This window comes from Electrophorus electricus, chromosome 4 (genome assembly GCF_041902795.1).
Source record: "Electrophorus electricus isolate QZ-2024a chromosome 4, ASM4190279v1, whole genome shotgun sequence".
NCBI classification, from domain to species: Eukaryota; Metazoa; Chordata; class Actinopteri; order Gymnotiformes; family Gymnotidae; genus Electrophorus; species Electrophorus electricus.
This window is the reverse complement of record NC_137500.1, coordinates 1,084,267-1,103,771: the sequence shown is the minus strand read 5'-3', so window position 1 is coordinate 1,103,771 and position 19,505 is coordinate 1,084,267. Positions and strand designations below refer to the sequence as shown.

The following is a 19,505-nucleotide window of genomic DNA, read 5'->3' as shown; positions in this document are numbered from 1 at the left end:
GAAATATCTACTAGTAGCATGACTGCTAAATCAGTGTCAGTCATCTTCAGGAGATTCTGTCCTATTTAGCGGTGATGTAAGCACACACTAAAGCACTAATCACCATGTCTGTGCCTTCATCTGATTATTCTCAGCTACTGTGAAACATTTGTACCAACACATACTTTGCATGTCCATTCTAAATCTTTATTAACAAGTAAAGGTAAAGAGTGAAGATCTTTAGGGTGTAAAGTTAAATAACCTCACTGCACTTACTTAAATAAACTTACTACACAACAAGATGACATAATGCCACCAACTGAAACAATTACTTTTTGAAAAACTGACTGAAATCTTTCATAAAATTCTCTCTCACACACAAACGCATGGCCCGCTCTACGCCCTCTGCCGCCCCCACAACACACACACACACACACACACACACACACACACACACACACACACACACACACACACACACACTGAGTTGGGCTGTGTATGAGGTGAGTGTGGTGTACGTTTGTTAAACCTGTACAGGCAAAGCAGATTTCTGACACCCAGAACAGAGCAGCACTGTGTCCAGGTTTCCAGTGTCTTAGAGCAGCAAACCTTTAGTTCAGTAACACACACACACGCACACACACACACGCACTCACACACACAGAGTCGGGGTGGATATCAGGTGAGTGGGGTGTATGTATTTTAAACCTGTACAGGATAACTTAGAGCAATACACATTTAGTTCAGTAACACTGTGTGATAAACCAGGCTGTGTCATAATAGCACCGTGTGACTCAATTAATAATAAAAAAAATGTACCAAATATTAAGCAGTTCTTTGTTATTACACTTAATACATTAGGTCAAAGCTTTATTTTAAACAGACAAGTGCTAAAGGGGGTTAGTTTCAGGCAGAAATATTTTAATGAGAGTATTTTATTGAAAAACAGCCCAGCTTGCGCAACAGAGTGATATAAAGCATTATGGGATTAGTTTCAGGCAGAAATGAACTAAAAATGATAATATTGTGATATACTGAAAGGGCCAAAGATGGTTTGTCCCCCCACCCCTGATGTTCCTAAAATACACCGACTTACTCGTGTTACAGTTTCTACTGAATAAAACGTGGAAATATCTTACTTTTTGCTTCCATAATATCTGGCTTCCTGCTTCCTTCTTTATTATGATTGATGAAATGGCAGGTTTATCAAAGTTTAATCCTATACCTCATCACACATTAGTGTTTCTACTGTATAGAAATGTAGACTTTAAAGTTATTTATTGTTATGAGTAATGTTGTGGGAAATGTTCTAATTAAGAGACTATAACATTTATTCAAATTTCTTTATTTCATTTTGAACAATAAACAGGAACATTTGAGTAATAAACACAGACTATCTAAAAGACAGCACATTAATGAGTGAGAGGAGAACACTTCAGTACACATGTGGGAGTTTCACGCCTCAGCACACTGCTCTCTACTCAGTGTCTGTGTGACAGGAGACTGGGAGTCCTTGGTGGCCTCACAGGTCACTGTCTTCTTCAGCCACTCCTCCTTCTGGAGGGTCAGGGTGCTGCTCCAGCTGTAGAGGCCGTCCTTCTGCAGAAGCCCGGAGCTCTGGCTCACCCCCGAGCTCCAGCTGCTACCAGCCACCTTCCAGCTCAGCTTCCAGTCTGAGGGGAAGCCCTTGTTGGCCAGACACACGAGTGTGACCTTCTCCTGCTGCAGCTGTACACTGGAGGGGGGCAGGACCGCGAGGGTGGGCGGGGCGATACAACCCCAAAGACGCTTGTTTTTCTTTTCTTTTTTCTAATAAAAAATAAAGACAGAAACTAAATTAATTTTGAAAAAGGGCTGATAGTTACTTAAATCCAGCAGAGATTTGTGCCTCTAAAGATGTGTGTGTGTATGAACCTGTGTTTCGCAGAACTGAATTATATGATTCCTTTAAACTATTTCAGACTTATATCATTAATGTTTATGCGTTAGATATATGTAGACTCTGTAGAATCATAGCAATTGGTTACAAGATTTTTAGAGATATTTTTCATATTTTTGTACACTAATAACGACATTTAATGCAACATCCAAATACATTCTTGTGTTCTAGATGTATAATAGAGGAATATTTGTAACAGCCAACGTTTTGATCTTCAGTATGCGAGTATTGTGGTAAAAGTGATCTGCACCGATAAGTTCACAGGTCCAATTCATCATCTAATGTTGAAAATAATTTTTTTTAGAAAAGAGAAATGTAATGTGTTACGGAAAGATGGACGTGTGTGTGTGTGTGTGTATGTGTGTGTGTGTGTGTGTGTGTGTTCCAGATCCACTGCCAGTATTTCCACCCTGATTCAGACTCCGCCCCGTTCCTTGCTGGGTTTCCCAGCCAACTGTGTCAGCTATTTAAAGGCCCCTCCCAGAAGAGAGGAGGAGAGAAGGAGAGTGTTAGTGTGAGTGTGAGTGTGAGTGTGAGTGTGAGTGTGAGTGTGAGTGTGGAGTTGTTTTGCTGAATTGAATGTTTGTCTAATGTTTTGTGTATGACCTTGTTTTTCGACATTTTTGGACTTCATCTCTGGCTTCGCCCCTCCTGCTTCGGTAACTGTGTATATATACATATATTTAGATTGTGCAAAGTGTGTAAATATTGTTTGTTTGGTATTTTGGTGGTAGGGAGCGACTGCCATTTTTGCTGGGTGTGGGTTTTGTCTCTGTTTTTGTGTTAGTGAGTTAGGAAAGTTGTAAGTTGTTGTAAGTTTCTTGTGTTTTCAGGATTATTTAGTGTGTAGTTTTATTTATTTAGTGTTGGTTGTTTGTTATTTTGGCTTGGGTCACTCCTGAAGACATTTGCACCAGTATGATTGTTTGTTTATGAATCATAACCTCAAAGTTCAAAGAGGCTTTATTGTCATTTCAGCTATATTCAAGCACACAACATAAACGAGGCAATGTTCCTCCAGGACCATGGTGCAACACAAAATAACAGTGCAACAGACAACATGCTACACAAGTGCAAACAATCCAACATAGTGCAAAATGCCATAAACATTAAATAAACAATAATAAATACACGACAAATACAAAATGTGCAATTATTTAGTCCAGTACTGGGAATATGTAAAGTGAGTTGTGCATAGGAGTCAGTGACATGCTATACTGAACATAGCAGACACCGGTAGCAGCCAGAACAGTTCAGAGTACAGTGCTGGTTTAATACAGTACTCTAGCAACAAGTAGGATAATGTGCAAGACTACAACAAAAGTGCATAGTTTATTTGTGTGAAGTTCGACTTCAGCACTAGTCTGATGCAAAACAATGTGTGTGTGTGTATGGATATGTATGTGTGTGTGTGTGTGTGTGTGTGTGACTGTGTATAAGCATGTATGTGTGTGTGTGTGTGTGTGTGTGAGTGCATAAAAGTGCCCATTTTTGTAATCTGAATTGGGATTGGAGTTAGCCAGAGTAAAATACTCTGTAAATACACAGAAAATCACTTTCTATTTGTGCTTCTGTTTGTTTTGTTGCTGCTCACTTTTTCACAACTTCCATTATATTAGCCATTTTTACTTCTTTTTCCTTGTTATGGCCTCACAGCCTAGACGGGGTCATAACAAATGTTATTATTATAGATGAGATTAATGATTTTATCTCAATTATAATGATTTTTAGTTGTATCAGTGTATGAGCTATCTGTACCTTGTGTCTGGTTCACAAACGTTTTATACCATGTATCACCTCAGGAAATACTTGGCTCTCAAAGTACCACCACTGTGACCAAAGGATTTTTATTATTAAATATTTGTTTAGAGATTTATTTCAGAGATTCCTCCTTCTACCACTAAAGGGAACACGTGCATCATAGTTTGAGAACCAGTGCTCTATACATTCACATGTATTGATTAGAAAATTTAAGTTATGTTTTATCTTATCACTGAGAAATGTTACTACACACTTCAAGAGGTTGGGTTATGAGTTATGCTCCTGTATTCTTTGGTTTATTACTGCAGAATTTATCTGCAGTTGCAGTAAACCATCTCACAAAAAGGACTGTATACAGGTGTGTGCACAATGAAGGAAGACAGCAGTCTTCACCCTTCACCAAAGACAGTGGTCACACCCATCCCACTCAAAATACACTACAGTTAACAGTTTTAATAAAGGTTTAATTGAGGACAAACCTGGAGAGACCTGTAGCTCATCTTAGTGCAGGTAGTGTTAGATTCTCTCTTGGTTGGATTTGATTAGCCTGACTAATGATTTAAATGTACTGAAAAGCTACTAAAAGTCTTTATGTTTTTATATATCCGCTGTTCCTGGGAAAAGTATGATGAGGTTTCTTTGACCCTTTAAGAGGGAATTTAATTTACTGAAAAAGTGTAGGACATCAGTAAAAATCAAATTCACATTCACAAATCCAAAGACATAACATGGATTGAGATTGGTGGGGGACAATTAGGTGTGTAAGGTCATAGTCAAGGTCAGAGTAAATGACAGTGTTAGGTGGACAGTTAGGTGTGTAAGGTCAGAGTCAGTCTCAGAGTTAATGACAGTATTAGGTGGACAGATTGTATCAGGCAGACATGTGGCATGGGGCACTAATATCAGGGAGATGTGTGGCATGGGGCACTAGTATCAGGGAGATGTGGAGTGTGGGGCACTGGTATCAGGGAGACGTGTGGCATGGGGCACTAGTATCAGGGAGACGTGTGGCATGGGGCACTAGTATCAGGGAGATGTGGAGTGTGGGGCACTAGTATCAGGGAGACGTGTGGGGTGGGGCACTGGTATCAGGGAGACGTGTGGCATGGGGCACTAGTATCAGGGAGACGTGTGGCATGGGGCACTGGTATCAGGGAGACGTGTGGCATGGGGCACTGGTATCAGGGAGACGTGTGGCATGGGGCACTAGTATCAGGGAGACGTGTGGCATGGGGCACTGGTATCAGGGAGACGTGTGGCATGGGGCACTAGTATCAGGGAGATGTGGAGTGTGGGGCACTAGTATCAGGGAGACGTGTGGGGTGGGGCACTGGTATCAGGGAGACGTGTGGCATGGGGCACTAGTATCAGGGAGACGTGTGGCACGGGGCACTGGTATCAGGGAGATGTGGAGTGTGGGGCACTGGTATCAGGGAGACGTGTGGCATGGGGCACTAGTATCAGGGAGATGTGGAGTGTGGGGCACTAGTATCAGGGAGACGTGTGGCGTGGGGCACTAGTATCAGGGAGACGTGTGGCGTGGGGCACTAGTATCAGGGAGATGTGGAGTGTGGGGCACTAGTATCAGGGAGACGTGTGGCGTGGGGCACTAGTATCAGGGAGATGTGGAGTGTGGGGCACTAGTATCAGGGAGACGTGTGGCATGGGGCACTGGTATCAGGGAGACGTGTGGTCTCTCTTTTTCTCTGTCACCGTGGTCGTCCTTCCCTATTTCCTACCACCAATGCCGGGAACCTCAATCTCCACTTGGCTATGGACAGCTTCATTAAACTTCATTAAACCAGAGTGGAGCAGCTCAAGGAGGAGAGCTTCTGGTGGTTTGGGCTGGTGGAGGAGATGTTCTGCTGGTTTGGAGGAGATCTGGGTACAGTTATGAGAGGCAAAAGCAACTGTTTATATAAAGTTAATACATATACACACACCCAGTAGAACAGAGGCACAGAATACCACTGCCAACTGCCACGCCATCAATGCATGTAGGCTTGGATACTGTCAGGCAGCCCAAACCTAGACAGGAGCAACTGAGGGTTAAGGGCCTTGCTCAGGAGCTCAACAGCAGCAACTCGGCAGTGGCAGGGCTTGAACCAGCAACCTCCCAACCACAAGCCAAATACCCTAAGCACCAAGCAACCAGAACTAAAAGATTAAGTACACATGCTATTGCTGAACTGTTGATCTGATCGCTTTTCAGTTGAGTTGCAGACATTTTATCACCAAACATTTACATTTACATTTACATTTACGGCATTTAGCAGACGCTCTTGTCCAGAGTGACTTACAAAAGTGCTTTGTCATTCACTCATAGAATATATCCAAGTACAGCATAGTAGATTAGAATTAAACATACCAATGAACTAGAATACTGTAGAATACAGGCATGAATGCTGATACCTAGAAGTGCAAAATACATAAGATCTATCTTAATAAGTGCTATAAACAATAAGTGCTAGAGTTTGTTAAAAAACATAAACAGTGCCCTACAATAAGAGTTAAACTAGTCAGTCAATAAGGGAGCAGTGTCAGTTGTCCTTTAAATATTCTGCAAATAGATGCGTCTCCAGTCTGCATTTGAAGACTGCAAGGGACTCTCCTGTCTGGACAGCAAGCGAGAGTTCATTTCACCATCTTGGAGCCAGGACAGAAAATAGTCTCGATGCTTGTCGTCCATGAGACCTGAAGCAAGGTATTTCAAGCTGAGCCGTACTTGTGGTTTGAAGTACTCGGGGTACGGATGGGGCTTTGACCATTGACCTCATGTATGAAGGGGCTGGTCCATTTTTGGCTTTGTAGGCAAGCATCAAGGTTTTAAATCTGATGCGTGCAGCTACAGGGAGCCAATGAAGGGAGCACAGCAGTGGAGTAACGTGTGAACTTCGGAAGATTGAAGACCAGTCGTGCTGCTGCATTCTGGACAAGTTGTAAAGGTTTGATGGCTCTTAGAAGAAGATCAGCAAGTAGTGAGTTGCAGTAGTCTAGCTTTGAGATCACAAGAGACTGCACAAGCACAAGGGTAGCTTCCTGTGAAGGAAAGGATTGAATCCTTCATATGGTACAAAGGAGGAATCTGCAAGACCGGGTTAGATTAGAAACATAAGTTGAGAACAACTGGTTGTCCAAAGTTACGCCCAGGCTACGGGCAGCTTCGGAGGGTGATACCAAGGAGTTCTCTACAGAAACAGTGAGGTCATGGTAAGGGTTGGGAGTACATGGGATGAACAGAAGCTTGGTTTTACCTGGGTTGAGCTTTAAGTGGTGGGCTGTCATCCATGATGCAATGTCAGTCAAGCATGCCAAGATACGTCTGGAGACATGCGTGTCAGAGGGTGGAAAAGAAAGAAATAATTGAGTGTCATCGGCACAGCAGTGGTAGGAGAAACCACGAGAAGATATTACATCACCAAGAGAACGAGTATACAAAGAGAAGAGAAGGGGGTCCAATACTGAGCCTTGTGGAACACCAGTGGAGAGTCTACACGGTTTGGATGTGGATCCTCTCCATGTCACCTGATAGGACTGTCCCTCCAGATAGGACTGAAACCATCTCCATGCAGAGCCAGTCACACCAAGCCTGGAAAGAACAGAGAGAAGAATGTTGTGGTTCACTGTGTCAAAGGCTGCTGAAAGGTCTAGAAGAACCAAACAGATGACTGTTTGGCAGCTTTAGCAGAATGAAGTTTCTCAGTCACCGCTATAAGGGCCATTTCTGTAGAATGTGCCGGTTTGTAGCCAGACTGATTGGGATCATGCAGCTGGTTTTGGGTGAGGAAAAGAAACAATTGATTATAAACTGCTTGTTCAAGGGCTTTTGAGAGGAAAGAGAGAAGTGATAGCAGTCTGTAGTTTGTAACGCTGGAGCTGTCAAGTGGCCTTCTTGAGGATTGGTATCACCCAATGTGGCATCATTCTGAAAGAATGTGCAGCCAGTTATCCACAGCAGTTTTTCATAGAGATCTGGCTTTTGATTGTTTGATTGATTGATTTGGTAAGTTGTTTGTTTATACAGGTTCTCTCTCTCTCTCTCTCTCTCTCTCTCTCTCTCTCTCTCTCTCTCTCGCTCCACCAGTTGTTTATACATTTGAGAAGAAAATGTGACTGACCCAGGCAAACTGACCCTGCCCTGTCTGGCCACAGGCTTCTACCCTAAATATGTGATGATGAGTGTGAAGAAGTACCGCACCTCCCTGCATGAAGAGCTGATAACATCCTCAGTAGTCAGACCCAATGATGAAGACACCTACCAGCTGAGGAAGAGTGTGGACATCCTGGAAAATGATGAAGCAGATTATGACTGTTATGTGACTCACTGCAGTCTCACAGCACCAGTAATTAAAAAATGGGGTAAATATATTTGTCACACTGAAAACTACAGTCATGAGTTTGAGAAGATGGTCTGTTAAAGTATTGTACCTTTGCATAGTGCACAAATCAACAAGCTGTATAATCACATCAGACTTATTAACTAGAGCTCAGTGGGAGACTTTGTTAAGAAGACCTACATTCAGAACATTCGACTTATATCACTGTTCATGAATGTTTTGTTGTTTTATAATAAGAGAATTTATTACTTTACCGACTACAGATGGAAAACACAGTGACTCCACAATGAAAAACACTCTGATCAGAGCTGTGATCTGTGGAGTTGTGACTATGGCAGTTGTGGCCACTATTGTGATTGTCCATAAAAATAAAAGGATGATTGGTGAGTAGCTATAAACTGCTTCTGCTGAAGGTAAAATTGCTCACGTCTCTAAGATGCTGCGGATACTGCTGCTGTGTCCAGTTAATCATAAAACCCTGTGAGGTTAAATGTGTGGGTGTCTGCTCTCCTGTTTTGAGAGCTCCAGTGTACAAGTTACAGTGTTTCTTGACTAAGGTTTTAATTCTCTTGAGATAAGGTAAAGTGTGTAATGTAACATGGGGAGGCTTGGCAGGATGCAGAAGAGGAGCCATGATACATACGACGAGTTTTATTTTTGAGACATGGAAGGCAACAAAGCACTAAAGCTATTGTGGGATCAAACACTGACAATGCTAACGTTTACACAAAGGACTTATATACACTCACATTAACAGCACAACAAGGATCAGGTGTGGAACATGGGGGCATGGCCAAACGGAGGAACACACACACGGGTAGATGTTTGGGGGGAGGGGCTGTACCGTGACAGAGCCCCTCCCCAACGGTGCGACTCCCGGCGAGCCAGCCTATCAGGCTACGGCCCCTAAACCAACGCCGACTGAGCTAACCAACATGGGCCAGTGCGAGCAGGACAGCGGGGGTGAAGGACAGGGACCAGAATAATAACAGACACAGAGACGGACACACTGACGGGCACAGGCACAGACACAAAGGGAGACAAAGCGATGGATACATTAAATGTGACTGGGACTGACACAGTGACTGGGACAGGTACGCGCTCATAATTAAACAACAGGTTATGAATAAGTCCAGGAAGCTGGCAGGAGCCCCTGCTTGTCTCCCATTCATCGGCTGGCTCGGAGTCTGATTCTGCTGTGGGCGTTCACGCTTCGCTGAGTTGGGTGGAGGTGGCTTCTCTGGCTTTGGGGCGCATGCCTTAGGAAGCGCACCAGCGGTTTTGTCTGTCTCTGGGGTGGGCACTGGTGATGCCTCCTTTTTGCCTCCTTGAGGCTTGTGCGCAGGCACATGAGCCCTGGGGCTGTGTTGCCCAGGTGAAGGAGTGTCCTCAGATGATGATGGCACCACCTCTTTTTGAGTCACACGGGGCAGCTTGCTGATACTAGTGCGACATGCCTTGGGAGCTGGAGGCTCTTTGCTCTCTGAATCTGCTGACCATGTGTCCATCACAGACAGGGAATCCTCTACCTCCATTATGGAATTCTCCAAACAGTCGACCTCTGAGTCTAACACACGGGTAAACTTTTGGGCGGAGGGGCCATACCGTGACATGTAATGGTAGTACCAGCCCATTTGACTTATTGGAGTGATGTGTAGCTCCATTAGTTTGTTCCTTTAATTAATAAAAATATATCCTCGTATATTTTTACTGTGCAAGTGCAGGGGCTCAACACCTAACTGACCAAGTTATTGTATAAAATTAATTTATTTATATAATAAATAAGTTGCATTATTTATATAGTAAAAAAGTTTATTTATGTAATCAACTAATTTAGCTTAAAGGACAGTCATTTAGAAAATGTTCAGTGGCTGTAACTTTGGACTTTTGGGGCTGAATCTCACTCTTTTCTGGTTAATTGTATAGTTTGAAAAGGACAAATTTTCCTCTGTTTTTTTTCCCCCATCCTTATTTTAATTCTTAACAAACTTAACAAATTCTCCCAGACATTCTGTGGCTACTCTTTCTGACTAGTAATATTTTTCAACATTTAAAACATTTTGGACTTTTATTTTGAATAAATGTTGTGCACTGTAGCTTCCCTGTGGTCACACATGTCTGGCAATGTATCTCATGAGTAACAATCTGAGCACAGTTTCATATAGAAGATATTTAATTCAAGTCTGGGTATTTTCTCCCATATGTGGGAACATTTGTGGGTCCTAAGAGAAACCCTCTCCCTTCACAGTCAAGAATGAACAAGATTGAATGAAGACCCCTTAATTTCATCAGGGAGAACATTCAGTAAATACAAAACAATAAATAACTATATACAGGAAAAAACATTTAATTTTAATTTGTGTGAGTACATAAGTAAATCTTTAATTATATAAAGTAATTTTCTAGAACAAGTGTCAAACTGCATGACAAATTGCTTAGTGATTGTATTGCCTGAGTTTTGCTCCGTTGTGTGTATTGTGGGTTTTGTGCATGTTCCTCTAGTATCTCTGGCTGCTGTTGTTCACTTGCACTTGTACTCCTGCTCACATCTCTGCATGGTCTCACATCCCCTACATATCTGACCTTTAACACCCTCACTGCCCTGCCTGTGCGCTTATGTCCTCTGACGCTGGTCGTCTCTCCATTCCTAAATTCAGACTGGTCTCTGCAGTGGGCAGATCTTTCAGTGTCTTGTCCCGGAAACTAACGATTACCGTAATCACTCCGTCTCTGCGCTGCACTTTACTGGAGGAAAGTGATGAAATGCTGAGAAAAAAAGATTAAACTTTTTTAAAGGAGTAAACAGTTGCTAAAACCTTTTCCCCCTCAATTTCTGATTGTGTTTCTGATTGATCCTGTAGTTTTTTTGATTTGTTGACTGTCCTATGGTGTACATTTTATACTTGGATTATGTAAAGTGACTTTGAGTATAAGGAAGGTGTTATGTAAATTAAATGTTACTATTATTTTTATTTTCTGGCTTCTAATAATGTCTTTAAACATTTTTTAATAACATGAACCAAAGTGAATATCTGATATGAAATGGGAAGATTATTACAGTTTTGATTTTGAAAGAGTTTGTCTGTTTCTGGACATTTGTCTTCAACTTCATCAGGTTGCACAATATAATAAATAAATAAAGATATAACATAAGAGATCTACATGCAAATCCGACATAAAATCACATAGGATCTCATATCAGATCCAAATATAAATACAGTCAGAATAGTTGTCATGCTCCCTTGCCTGAACTCCAACTCCCAGCATTCATCTGTTGTCAGCTCTCCTGTCACTCAGTCTGGTTCTGCCAGTCATCACACCCTCATCAAACCTGCATTCCCGGATTACTGATTATTCTCACCTGTTTCTAATTCGTTCTGTCTAATTATACTCATCTGTTTCCCTTTGTTCTTTGTGAAGCATTGCCATGACATGTATGTGTGTACTGAATGTTAGCTCTGCTTGTCTTTCCAGTTTATAGCTTGTTCTGTTTTTGGAATTATCGTATCAGCTTTGTCCCTATCTGCTGGTTTGCTCTATAAGACTGCTAACTGGTACTGTGAACTCAGGACTGATTATCGATTTGTTCTATTGTTGACTCCTCGAGTTTTGGATAACTATATTGTGGGTACAGACCTCTGACTGTTACATTACCAAACCTGAATTGTGCTTTTAAATAAAAACAACTCTACATTTGCAAACGTCTGTCTCAGACGTTTGCTACATTTTCCTCAGAAAAAGTCCTTAAGGGATAAGCAAATGCTTAGAAATATTTTTTTGTGACTCATGGTACTCTAGAACACTCCAGAAAGGAGCAGATCAAATTCAACACACAGGATCAGTAGGGTCCCCTGTGATTTGCTGGGCTTTCTTCCTACTAGACAAATATATATCTCACATTGCTCTTTTTGTTGTTTACATATAATTTTCCCAGCCATATTCACAATCCTTGGTCTGTGCAAAAAGGCTTGAGGGAAGAGGCATGAAATGCTGAGGAAACTCAAACCACATAGAGGTTGACCAAACAGGTGACCTCAATGATCTGCTCCCAGAGAGTGGAAGGGCCAACATCCCTAGGAAACACTCATACAGGATAAGCCTGTGATGTGGGGAGTGATGTGGGTAATTCTGAGCATATTTTGTGCTGTGTAGGGAGGTGCTCCATGTCTCTGGATGTTCTTGACATTACATATGTAGTAACTTTCCTAATTTCTGGTTCACCCGCTCCACTTGGGCACGCTGGAGTATTAGGCTGTGGCTGATAACTAGAGTTCATGCTCACCATCATGTTGAGGTGTCCAGGAGTTCTTGCTAGATCTGCTATATAAATTGTACCTCTTGGTCCAAGATGATGTCCTCTGGCAGTCCAAACTGGTGAAAGAGCTGCAGGAAGACAACAGTGCATTGGTAATTGATGCTGGCGCAAACAGTGCAGGAGGCCATGTGGTTGATTACATCTCAATGGAGAGCCACCAATACTGAGCTGTAAGTAGCTGGCCTGTGTGTTGATCCTGGATGGCCCTTTCCCAGAGAGATATGGGCCCTTGTGATGAGAGGAGCACAGCAGCAACTCTACAGTCTACAGCCGCTGGCTTGGGCAGTGTCGGTGAGATCTGGCCCGTGTGATGGCCTGGTCCAGATCCCACCTGATGGCTTGCAGGAAGGAGGCTGGATGGCCTCCCTGCTGGTGGGTCCAGCCTCCAGGTCAAAGTGCATGAACAGGGCATCCGCCTTGGTGTTTTTGTATCCTGGCTGATAAGTGATGGAATAGATGAAGCGAGAAAAGAAGACAGAGCACCTGGCCTGGTGAAAGTTGAGATATTTGGCGATTTGGAACTATTGGAGGTTTTTATGGTCAGTCAAAGGGGTGTTGAGCACTCTCTAACCAACGCCTCCACTCCTTGAATGCTAGCTTTATGGCCAGCAGCTCTCTGTCTCCCACTCTCTTGGTCCTCTCCACAGGGATCAGTTTCTTAGAATAGTAGACCAACGGCTTAAATGGCTTAAGTTTGGGGTGTTTCCAGAACACTGAGACAGCACCACTGAGACTCTAACATCAAAACGACAAAGGGCCTATCAGGGTCAGGATGATGGAGGACCGAGACAGTTGCCAAAGGCCTCTTCTGCCACTGGACTCCACTCCAGCTAGTTGTTTCCTCCATCGAGTAGGTTTGTAAGAGAATGGGCCTTAGTGCTAAATCCCCTAATTAAACACCGGTGGAAGTTGGCAAATCGCAGTAAGTGCTGTAGATCACTTTAGCTGCCTGTATCCATACACTGGTTGCATTTATGAGGTAGCTTATGGAGATGACCTCACACAGATGGAACTCTCCTTTGCCCAGAGTACCTGGCAAATTTCGCAAACATCTTGGTCTAGGGAAAAGGAATATACCAGTATGTTGTCAAGGTAAACAACGATGGATATACCCAGATCTCATTAATCTTCTGAAGTCTCAGGGCATTTTCTCTGTTTTTGCATACTTTCTTAAATTTACTTTAAAGGTTCTTACTTGTGATACCCATATGTTTCATGTGAAAATGTTCAGACAAATCTCAGCTCTATTCCTAATGAGGTACCATTTGACCTAGAGCACTATATAAAGAAATATCAACTGTTTTGATGTTGGAAATAAAATCAAACTGTGACCCAAACTTTTTGGGCCACAAATGTAGTGAAATATATGAATAAAGTAGTATAGAAATGTGTAATAAATGTTTAAAATGATATTTTGTACAATCATTTATTGAGTAAAAGTGTGGTCTGTCACATTACTTTCACCAAATCTTAGCAGGACTGACATAAAATATGACTGAACAATGACGTTAAATTAGATATCAAGCCTTACAGAATATCAAAATATAAAGCTTCATGTGTACAAGTGAAAAATGAGCATTATAACTATAACCAAAATATGCCAAAAAACAGAAAAGTCTCATCTGCACAGTACAGTATTCAGCATAGCCAAAACATGTCAGTCCATCCATATACTAAACTACCTTTCACACTAAAACGTCTACAATGTAAACCTTTGCTATTTGACATTTAAGTTTCTCAAACAAAAGTCATGACTATTGTATTACAAATCAATTTCACGAATTATGCAAAAAAGCAGCAATGAGGATATTTCACCAGGAGGGCATTAGGAACTCTGTGGTCCCTTCAAGCCTTCAGCCTGCTGTCCTTCTATACGTAGAAGACACTGAGGTGGAGGTGGAGGGGTAAATGTACTCCTGCTCTAAGGCCTGCTGAATATACTGCTCCATCACTCGGTTTTCCTACTGAGATAAAGGGTAAACCTTACACTGAGGGCAGGTTTTATCCAGTAGTTTGACGGAGCAGTCGGTTTTTCTGTGTGGAGGAAGCTGTGTGGCCTTTACTGGGCTGAATACCTCAGTGAGGTCTTGATAGGGAGCTGGGATGGAGATGTCAGACTCAGCGCTGTACTCTTGATGGAGGTGAACTGGGAGGGCAGGACCACTGAGGTGAGGCAGTGATGTGGCAATGGGGTGAACATTCAAGAATGTTGTTGCTCTGCCAGTAAATGAGGGGGTGGTGAGTGTGTAACCAGGGTAGTCCTCAACTGATGGGATGAGAGGTGTGTAGTGAGTAGTGTAGTGTAGTGTGTGTAGTGTAGTGTAGTGTAGTGTGTAGTGTAGTGTAGTGTAGTGTAGTGTGTAGTGTAGTGTAGTGTAATGTAGTGTGTAGTGTAGTGTGTAGTGTAGTGTAGTGTGTAGTGTAGTGTAGTGTGTAGTGTAGTGTAGTGTAGTGTAGTGTAGTGTAGTGTAGTGTAGTGCGGTCCTGGGCAGGAGTAGGTGTGTCCCTCCTGCTGGACAACCAGCCTACCGTGACAAGAGGGGGAATCGATAACTAATAAAGAAACGTGTTCTGTATGGAGGGCGCTGGTCTATGATATGATAAGATCAGAAAAGACTTTATTATCATTGTACTTGTACAAGAAAACAGGTAGCTCACAGCATCAATAAAAATAATAAAATAATATAATAGGAATAGAATGGCAATTTAAAAATAAACATTTGCAGGGCTTCATATGTATACAGCAGACATGGAAAGTGCAAAAATGATGTGTGAACAAGAAGTGTAAACAGTGAGGTGAGTGTAGGAATATGGAGGGTGTTGTTAAACATGTTCTCTTTACTAAGAATAAGGTTTTTCTTATTTAGTTCATTTAATCAGGCTAATGATACACTCACCAGCACAAGAGGAATGAATGTTAGGTGGTGTTGGTGTAGCTGCAGGGAGAGTGAGCCACCAACCTGGACAGCAGGGGGCGACATAGTCCACCTCAGCAGGACTAGAGAGAGAGAGAGAGAGAGAGAGAGAGAGAGAGAGAGATCGAGCGAGTGAGAGAGAGAGAGAGAGAGAGAGAGAGAGAGAGAGAGCGAGAGAGAGAGAGCAGTGGGGTGTAACTCAGATTTGCATTACCAGGGCTGAGTGATTCTCTTTCTCCCAGAATAGAGCCACAATTTCACCAGATGTTCTGGTCTGTTCAGATAAGCTCACTCAGGCACAAGAAACTGTCTGGTAACATTAATAAAGATGTTTGTCTCTTACAAAAGAGCAGACAATGTCCAAAATGAAGCTTTATTTCAGTGGAAGTAACAGAAATGCCAGGACACAAACAGAGCTGCTGCATTCTGTTCTCCTGCACTGGTCAGAACTCCCTCCTGCACCTCTGAGACGTCCACAGTCCAGCTTCCCACTCACCGAGTTTAGTGCCTCATCCACAAGTCAACCATAGAGATACATTCTAATGAAGCTGTCATTCAAAAACCGCTTTGACTTTATAGTGACCACACACACACACACACACACACACACACACAACTAAGCTTCATATTTTATCTTTAATCTTTAATTATTTTTCCCATCTCCACCTAAACTAATATTTAATGAATGTTAATAATCTAGTATGTTTTGTATTGTCAAAAAGGTGCAGAATACCTCAGTTGATTTGCAAAATAATTTATCCAATAACATGACAATGACAATGTGTTTCATCTGCTCTGCATCCACTTGGTCTCCTGCTGTGATGATGGTGTGTAGTCTGTCTAACGTGAGTGTGGACTCTGAAGATGGTGTGTATTCTGTCTAATGTGTGTGTTTAGACTGTGATGTTGTAAGGACCCAAGTTGCCATGGCGATGGAGGACTCCATTCTGTGTGATCACAGCTACATTGTGATGTTACCACCACGTTGGCCCTGGACATTCAAAAATATTTCTATGGCCAGTGATGTTTCTCCCACTTCTTACATTTGTCAGGTTAAGTCCAGATAACAATGCGTTGACCTGATAGAAACGTACATGTAAAAAGGTTGCGTGCAGCAAGCAATACTGAGGAGAACACATCACATGAATACATTACATACTTTGGTATATTTATGCTGCAGGTCTTTTACTTAAAGACAGATAAAGTCACCAGTTGCATTTTATAGTGCTTAGACCTGATTGGTGAGTTCACAATTAATCACTCAAGTAATCATCCCAGTTAATCATCCCAAGTACATTTGACAGCTGTGTTTGATCAGTTGGTTCACAGGTGGGAGGTTTTGAAATGAAGTCATGTTAGATTTATATGTCTAATGTAGAGAAGTGTGTTGAATAGAAGGTGTGTGTGTGTGTGTGTGTGTGTGTGTGTGTGTGTGTGTGTGTGTGTGTGTGTGTGTGTGTGTGTGTGTGTGTGGTTTACAAAACCACCGTGCATACTGACGCAACGTTACATGTGTGGATAGTTGTGAAGAAAATTTAAAGTCTACTTACGTCCAACTGATAGTTTTGTTCCACCACCGAAAGTCCACCACAGAGCTACAATCTCGTTTACTGTCTGTACAAAAACCTCCTGATCTAAACATGCCGCTCTCGCCACTATTTACCACGTAATATTTAGCTTCGATATTAATGCTTTAGAAAACTCATAAAGGACTTACCCAAAAGCTTTTTAGATTTTTAAAATAATAAAATAAAATACACACATATATTTTATTATTAGATAAATTACGTCGTAATAGCTGTTGCCCCGTAAACCACATTAAATGCAACCGCAACAAGTTTTTAAGTCTGCATTATTATCAAACATCAAACATGTCGATTATGATTTCAGAAAATACCAACTTTTGTATAAGCAGTGAAAGTTACTTACGTCCAATTGAGAGTTTTGTGCCGCCACCAAAAGTGTACCACAGTGATATGAAGTCGTTCAGTGGTCGTACAAAAACCTCCTGCACTAAAGAAGCCGCTCTCCCTCTTTGCGTTTTAGAAAGCCTTTTTCAAAACAATAGTGAACTGCTACAATTTTTACTTTTTAAAATATGCAAGAAAATATCTAGGCATTAAAAATAAATTAACTAATTTTCTTGCAGCTCATATTTTTCCGTTTGCTCGTTTTTCGAATGTTAAAATTAATCTTAATTGGTATTATCGAAATAACTGTACATTAAAAAGTTTATGGAAAATTAATATAAAATAACCTTTTGATACAATTTTTTTTGGACGTATCAATATAACTTTACAGAATCAATGATCAATGCTGAGAAAAGTAGGAGGACTAATGAAAGCATTCTATCTGAACATTGTAAATGTACTGTGAATTTCTGCTAAACAACCGAATAATGATCCAATAAAATGTTTGTATATTTAATACCTTGTTTTTGTTTGGCAGCATCTTCAGTACAATCAAATATGAAACCAGACAAAAAATCAACAAAACAGTCACAGAGAGTGACACTGTAAACAAAAAAAAATAAGATGCATTGAATAATGTGAGACTGCCCTCCACTGGTTCTTGACAAAACACTACAACGATCTGAACGTCCAGACTGCCTGAGTCATTGTATTAAGAACTTGATCAGGAAAAGTAGCATACATTGAAAATACTCAATTTTGCTCTAATATAAGTAAATGAAAATATAATTAAGAATCTTAAAACTGAATTTAAGAAAATATGCAAAAACAGAGGCAATGCCCTGAGATTTCAGTGGGTTAAACATATTATCCAAGTATACAAGCTGATCCAGGATCAGTGTATCTGGTTGTAAATGCAGTCCCGTTACCTCACAGAAAACCAGTGAAGTCCCTGGGAAACAGGAGTGTTTTTACTGTCACGAAATAGGGCACTTGATAGCTGCATGTCCAGCTTTGATGCATAAAAATATACGAAATGTAAATGTGGTCAATGTGTTTTTGTTTATTGTTTAATTGTTGTCATTTAATTAATCATTTAATCATTTCTGTCACTGACCCTACTTAGAAAGGGTCGTAACATCTGTTTCAGCAACACAGAACTCCATGTGCTTCAGAACCCTGGACAGCTCCCACAACAGAGCTGATGAGACCCAGGTGAAGCTCATCACAGAGACACTCCTGAACTCACCCAATCCACTGATCTCCAATCAGCCCAGAGCCAGATGAAGAGCCAGCTGTACTGAGGGAGGAACTGCAGTTGTCTCACACATTGCTCATCTTCTTCTCAGAGGCAGAGAGCCAGTGATCTCCAAATGTGCAGAGAACTGAATGAAGAGCCACATTTACAAAACACATCAGACTCTTACCCACACCTGGCCAAATATATAGAGTTTTCCTGATATATTCTTCTGTGTTTACTGTTTGTCCTACAATGTATTGAACAGAAATAGAAAAGGTCACATTGCACACCAGAAACCAATAGAAAGAAACAATGAATACTGTTATGACGCTGTCTAGGCTGGGAGGGTTTTGAGTATTACTACAGTAGAAATGAGTAATGAAATGAATAAGCAGACAAAGATGACAGCAAACATCTAGTGTATTTAAATGTTTTTGGTGTTTAAAGACAAGAAACTGGTGCAATCGCATCAGGAGTGACCAAGGCCAACACAACAAACAAAACCACACTAGAAACAAAACGACGACTGACTAAGCTAACAAAAAGAAACTGACACTGACTACACCGTTAGAACAAAGATAAAGCCACACCCAAACACAATGGCAGCCCTCCCTGCCACCAGTGTGTAACTATGGACAGGACAAGACATACATACAAGATACAAGAAACTATATTATCCAGCAATCAACCAAAGGGGCAAAACCAACCGTAAATCAAGGGGAAAATCCAAAGTCATACACAAACACAAGCTCAAAAATGTAGCGACAAGTCAAAACCAACAACACCAAACTCTTCTCCCATGAGCCCTCAAGCCAAGCCCTTTGTCTCTTCCTCGTCCTTTTATTTTGATCCTCTGCTCACTGGAAAACCGGGTGTGGATCAGGATGGGTGTGGATCAGGATGGGTGTGGATCAGGATGGGGGACACCAGAGAGGAAGAGGCAAAACCTGGAACACAGAAGGCAGATATACAGGCGGACATAACAATACCTTATTACAAGAGCCTGCTGATCATGTAATTAAAACAGAGGTAAACTTCCCTCCTTGCACTGTTTGGCTTATCATTCATGTTGGTCTCATTTTGTAATAAACTGTAGTTGGATCTTCACA

At 41.6% G+C, this 19,505-nt stretch overlaps 1 long non-coding RNA gene and 1 pseudogene across 1 annotated transcript; one reads left to right on the top strand and one right to left on the bottom strand.

Annotated features, from left to right (window-relative positions):
• Positions 1-1,434: 1,434 nt before the first annotated feature.
• On the bottom strand, positions 1,435-2,030 carry LOC145657612 (immunoglobulin kappa constant pseudogene; annotated as a pseudogene).
• A 419-nt stretch (positions 2,031-2,449) lies between these two features.
• LOC145657384 (uncharacterized) lies at positions 2,450-18,376 on the top strand. The gene is made up of 3 exons (XR_014123018.1): positions 2,450-2,577; positions 7,764-8,399; positions 18,283-18,376. It is a non-coding gene; the product is annotated as an uncharacterized LOC145657384 (long non-coding RNA).
• The last annotated feature ends 1,129 nt before the right edge of the window (positions 18,377-19,505 follow it).